The 6,000-nt window shown below is 43.0% G+C and overlaps 1 protein-coding gene across 1 annotated transcript in view; it reads left to right on the top strand.

Annotated features, from left to right (window-relative positions):
• The first annotated feature begins 3,818 nt into the window (after nt 1–3,818).
• SHOC1 (shortage in chiasmata 1) overlaps nt 3,819–6,000 on the top strand; it is a 124,406-nt gene continuing 122,224 nt past the window's right edge. The window contains exon 1 of the mRNA XM_011740363.3: nt 3,819–3,905. The gene's annotated coding sequence lies outside the window, so the exon portion shown is untranslated. The remainder of the gene's footprint in view (nt 3,906–6,000) is intronic.

Below are 6,000 nucleotides of genomic sequence, written 5' to 3'. Positions count from 1 at the left end.
ATGGTGCCACTGTACTCCAACCTGGGCAACACAGCGAGACTCTCTCTCAAAAAAAAAAAAAAGAATATGACTTTTTGTTCTTGGCTGTATAGGCAGTACCTTTTAGAAACCATTGCTGCCACCCCACTGATCTGGAGCCGGTAGCTTGATCCAGAAAGCACAACAGGAAAAAAACTCTCTATGTCTCAAAATGAAACCACTCCCACAGGGTTGACAAGAATTGCATGCCAGGTTCAGGACAGAAATATAGTTATAATTAAGCATCAATCAGGCTGCACTTTGGTCCACTTCCTTGTTGCTAAAAGTCATGCAGCATTAGATGCTGACCATTTGCATCCCCATTGTTCCTATACATAGGGTCTCTGACATTAGGGTCATAAGACTGTTCGAGACTCATTGGCGTCCCCATTGTTCCTATAGATAGGATATCTGACATTAGAATAATAAGGCTTTTGTTTAAGGATTACTTATGATCTTTCTCAGACCTTGAATTCTAGAGACCAGTTTGAAGACCCCCACAGAAGAACGGGATCAGTGTAAGAATACAGCTTCTTCATCTCCTTATCCCATGACTTCACCCTGCACTCTTCAACCAATCAATCTCCACTCTTTGGCTCACTCCAAAAGCCTTAAAAAAAGTCTAGCCCCAAACTTCTCGGTGAGACAGATTAGTTACTTTCCATCTCCTCGTTCACTGGCGCTATGATTAAACCTCTTTCTCTGCAACACACAACATATTGTCTCAGTGTATTGACTTGCTGTGTACATCAGCAATGAACATATTATGGTTACAAAAATATTGTATAGCTGCTAGCTTGGGTGTAACCCAGATCATGAATACAAACTATGTTATTTATTATTAGTGGGAACATGAGACCAGTCAGCCAGAGAAGGGACTTAAGTAGTTTCTTATTATCACAGTATAGTCTGAGGGTATCAGAGAGCTCAAGGAACTGAGCTCAAATTATAGGATCTTTATGCAGGTGGGAAGGGGATCACAGGCAAATGTCAAGATCCTAGGCAAATACCAGCATTAAGAACTGGTACTTGGCCAGGGCAATGGTTCACTCACGCCACCTGTAATCCCAACACTTTGGGAGGCTGAGGCAGGTGGATCACTTCAGGTTGGGAATTGACAAGACCAGCCTGGCCAACATGGTGAAACCCCGTCTCTACTAAAAACACAAAATTTTTTTTTTTTTTTTTTTTGAGACGGAGTCTCGCTCTGTCGCCCAGGCTGGAGTGCAGTGGCGCGATCTCGGCTCACTGCAAGCTCCGCCTCCCGGGTTCACGCCATTCTCCTGCCTCAGCCTCCCGAGTAGCTGGGACTACAGGCGCCCACAACCGCGCCCGGCTAATTTTTTGTATTTTTAGTAGAGACGGGGTTTCACCGTGGTCTCGATCTCCTGACCTTGTGATCCGCCCGCCTCGGCCTCCCAAAGTGCTGGGATTACAGGCGTGAGCCACCGCGCCCGGCCTAAAACACAAAAATTAACCAGGTGTGGTGGTGCATGCCTGTAATCCCAGCTACTTGGGAGGCTGAGGCACGAGAATTGCTTGAACCTGGGAGGCAGAGGTTGCAGTGAGCTGAGATTGTGCCACTGCACTCCAGCCTGGGCAACAGAGCGAGACATGAGACTTTGTCTAAAAAAAAAAAAAAAAAAAAAAAAGAGCTGGTACTAGTGGCTGGCTTTAGCATGATTGGACTGGCTAAACTGAAGGAGCCAGGAATAGCATCACACAGCATGGAAGTAAAACACTTTACATTTAAAGTGTTCTAGCATCCCTTCATATAGCATCTAAGCCTGCCAAGTCCTCCCCGCAACCCAGAGGCACTGATCCTTTGTATTTTGTACACTGATCCTAAAAGTAATTATTAGTAGGCCACTGTTTAAGAAGGAATTTAGATTTTTACATGTGTGTGCATGTTTACGTATAAAAGTGTGTTTATTTTTAAATAAAATTTGCTTTGTTTATTATGCCAAGGAACAACAATAACAAAATCCAGCTTTGAATCCCACAAGTACAACCACAGAAAAGCACCTAAAATTGCTGAAGGTTGATAAAAGCTGATGAACAAGGCATTGTAATTTAGGATTCAGGATTCATCAGTTCTAGCTTTTGTCCTTGTCCTTTACTAGCTGTGGCTTTGGCTAGGTCCCATAGTCTTTTTCTGTGCTCATGTTCCTTCCTTCACTTACAAAATGAGGTCAATTACAAGGACCAGCCTCATTCCCAAAGCAGTTTTGTGGTTGTTGACTGTTTAATTAGCAAGTATTTTAGTACTAATAATTAGCAACATAAACTATCTACTCTATTGAGAATGGGTGGAGCTGCAAATATTGTGTATCTGAAGTTTTTGACAAGAGGAAACTATGTAAGGGGTACTCTATTTTTTATTTATGCATTTATTTATTTATTTGGAGACAGTCTTTCTCTGTTGCCCAGGATGGAATGCAGTGGCACCATCTTGGCTCACTGCAATCTCCACCTCCTAGGTTCAAGTGATTCTCCTGCCTCAGCCTTTTAAGTAGCTGGGATTACAGGCACGCCTGTCACGCTCGGGAAATTTCTGAAGTTTCAGTAAAGATGAAGCTTCACCACATGGGCCAGGCTGGTCTCACACTCGTGGCTTCAAGTGATCTGCCCACCTCAGCCTCCCAAGGTGTTGGGATTACAGGCCTGAGACACCACGCCTGGCTGAGTGTACTCTATTTTAATGAGCACCAGTTCACAAGAAATAAACATTTCTGGCTCAGTGTGGTGGCTCATGCCTGTAAATCCAGCACTTTGGGAGGCCAAGACAGGCAGATCACTTGAGGCCAGGAGCTCGAGACCAACCTGGCCCACATGGCAAAACTCCGTCACTACTTAAACTACAAAAGTAGTCAGGCATGATGGCAAGTGCCTGTAATCCCAGCTACTCTGGAGGCTGAGGCAGGAGAATCCCCTGAACGCGGGAAGTGGAGGTTGCAGTGAGCTGGGATGGTACCACCGCACTCCAGCCTGGACCACAGAGGGAGACTCCATCTCAAAAAAAAAAAGAAATAAACATTTCTGATGAGGTAGTGCAGACATTTAGTACCTTTCCATGAATACCCTTTTGGGGAAAAAATCTGAAATCTCGCACCCTGAAGGGAAATGCAAATGAATTCCATCAATTTCATGATACCGTCTTTGCCATTCTTGTTATATCTTCTTTGGTTTTGATTAATCCTATTGGGCTCTTTCCTCCCACACTTCTCAATGTTTGTAGAAAATAGGTAATAGAAATGAGTTTTTCCCAAGCAGAAGGAGGCACACAATCTTCTCAAAGTTAATGGGCACTGCTGTGAATGCTTCACACCATGTGACATTAGAATGGTTAACTACTCAATAACCTTCAGACAATGTTCCCAAACACCCAAGTTTTGTCATCTGAAGGCTTGCAGTGTCCAACACAAGAGGAAACGGACCCTATTGGTGCTTGTGCATACCTGATCTAATCCGTTTCCACAACAGCCCTAAGAGTATTTTACATTTGAAGAAACTCAATATTAAAGAAGTTTAAGAAACTTCTTCCTCATGACCACACAGCTAAAAAGTGACAGAACCAGGGCTCAGACTCAGGCCTGAATGACTCTAAGCCCAGGTTTTCCTGAGATAATACAGAAAAAGTACTCAAGACAGTCCCTGATTCATAGTAAGCTCCAGGTAAGTATTGGCTATTCTTTATCATAACTTAAAGTTATTTATTTATAATTCTGTCATTATTATGACATTGCAATGTCTGTCAAAAGGGTGGCTCCCTCTTTCTTCTGACGACGATTCCCATGTGCCTGAGACACATCTGGAGACAGGTTGAAGACGACTTCGTTAACAGACCTGTTCACATAGAAGCTTGAGAGCTGGTATTCGTCTAAGTTGTAAGTAAAGACATGCTTTTTCCCACTTTATTTAAAAGCCAGTTTTCAAAAGTTTTCTGAGAGCACATCTCCTTTCCATCGTTGCTCTCCCTCTGACTTTTCCGTTGCTGACATTTTCTTCAAAGGGTGACATCTTATTCAAAGGGTGAGTCTTTGGGATTTCTTGAAGTCCCTAGGGGTCACCGGGCCAGCCATCATAGGTTTACCTCTTTCTCTAACTTTGTAAAGACATGATTGCCTTGTGACATGCGTGGCGTGTGCATCTCAGGCATTCAGCACAAATACTGTGAATAAGACAGATTGTTCTCCTTTTGCTTGGGAGAGATATGAGAAACCACGTGAGTGCCACATACATAGGATAGAATCAGGTCAAGTTTGTTGATCTACAAGCTAGTCTGCATGAAACTTCATTCAACTTCTAATTAACCTTCTAATACTGTTGCTTTTTTGCATGCCAGAAAGGGGGTATGAAGTTTCTTCTCTAAAGAAAAATAGGATATACAGATGTATCTTTTACATTAATGCTGTGCAGTCTGCAGCCACACTGGTAGCCACTCTTGAGTTTCCTAAAAATTACAGCTGTTTTGCTGCCAAGGACAGTCAGCCACTGAAGTTCAAGTATATGTGAAACTAGATGTTTTTATTTCTTTTTGTTTGTTTGTTTGAGATGGAGTTTCACTCTGTCACCCAGGCTGGAGTGCAGTGACATGATCTCGGCTCACTGCAACCTCCGCTTCCCAGATTCAATCCTCAGCCTCCTGAGTAGCTGGGACTACAGGCGTGGGCCACCATGCCTGGCTAATTTTTGTACTTTTAGTAGAGACAGGGTTTCGCCATGTTGGTGAGGCTGGTCTTGAATTCCTGACCTCAGGTGATCTGCCCCTCTCTACATCCCAAAGTGCTGGGATTACAGGCATGGGCCACAGTGCCTGGCTGTGAAACTAGTTTTGATGCTTCATTTTTTTTTTTTTTTCTGAGTGAGACGGAGTCTCGCTCTGTCGCTCAGGCTGGAGTGCAGTGGCCAGATCTCAACTCACTGCAAGCTCAGCCTCCCGGGTTTAGGCCATTCTCCTGCCTCAGCCTCCCGAGTAGCTGGGACTACAGGCGCCCGCCACCTCGCCCAGCTAGTTTTTTGTATTTTGTAGTAGAGACGGGGTTTCACTGTGTTAGTTAGGATGGTCTCGATTTCCTGACCTCATGATCCGCCCGTCTCGGCCTCCCAAAGTGCTGGGATTACAGGCTTGAGCCACCGCGCCCAGCCTGATGCTTCATTTTTATGTCAAATTCAGCTCACATTCTAGTGAATAAAGATGAGAAAAAGTAGCTGAGGATGTTGGAGGAGACATTAGGGAACTCTAGGGAAATGAGGAAGGGAAGTGAGAAAGTAGATGCAGGGAAAAAATCTTTCCAGCATCCCTTCTGCTACCACTTGGGAAATTCTGAATACATTCCCACAAAAAGTGGTTCGCGTAATTAGAGTGACTGAACTTCCTGACTTGACTGTGACAACCTCAGTTTTTTCCCGTTGCCCTGGCATGATTATTAATTTGCTTCTTTCATTCTCAGAAGTGTGAGATTTAAACAATAAGTTTAAAAAGCCACCTTATTAATAATCTAGTCCTCCAAAGTCTGGCTTCATGTTAATGTTTATGTAAAAAAAAAAAAATCAATGAATTTTTTTAACCATCAAAGATTACATTTTAGCAAATCAAAATTCTGATTTCTGCCTAAACTTTCTCATATGCAAGTAAGTATAGAAATGTTGTTGGCACCACTCTAAGAAGGTTCTGACAAGCATTCTCAAATTAGTTAAATTAGAGAAATTAGCTTCAGTAGATCATATATCATTTTATCATACAAAATGCTATTTTCTTAGTTGAAATCCAAAATCAGATTGTGTAGGGGTTATTTAAACTTTCTTCTTCTGCTTCTGTTTTTTTTCTTTTGGTCATGTATTCTGCCTTCACAACTCATTGGTTGAGGTAGGATGGTCTAAGTTGAGAATAGTCCTATTATGTAAGATGGATGTGTCTGTTGGAATAGGGTAGGCACCAAAGAGAAGCCCAACCAGACAGCTGAGCTCAACAGCAAAAAT

Source organism: Macaca nemestrina, chromosome 14, assembly GCF_043159975.1.
Source record: "Macaca nemestrina isolate mMacNem1 chromosome 14, mMacNem.hap1, whole genome shotgun sequence".
Classification (NCBI taxonomy): Eukaryota; Metazoa; Chordata; class Mammalia; order Primates; family Cercopithecidae; genus Macaca; species Macaca nemestrina.
The sequence above is the reverse complement of the archived record's forward strand: the minus strand, read 5'-3'. Positions and strand labels throughout refer to the sequence as shown.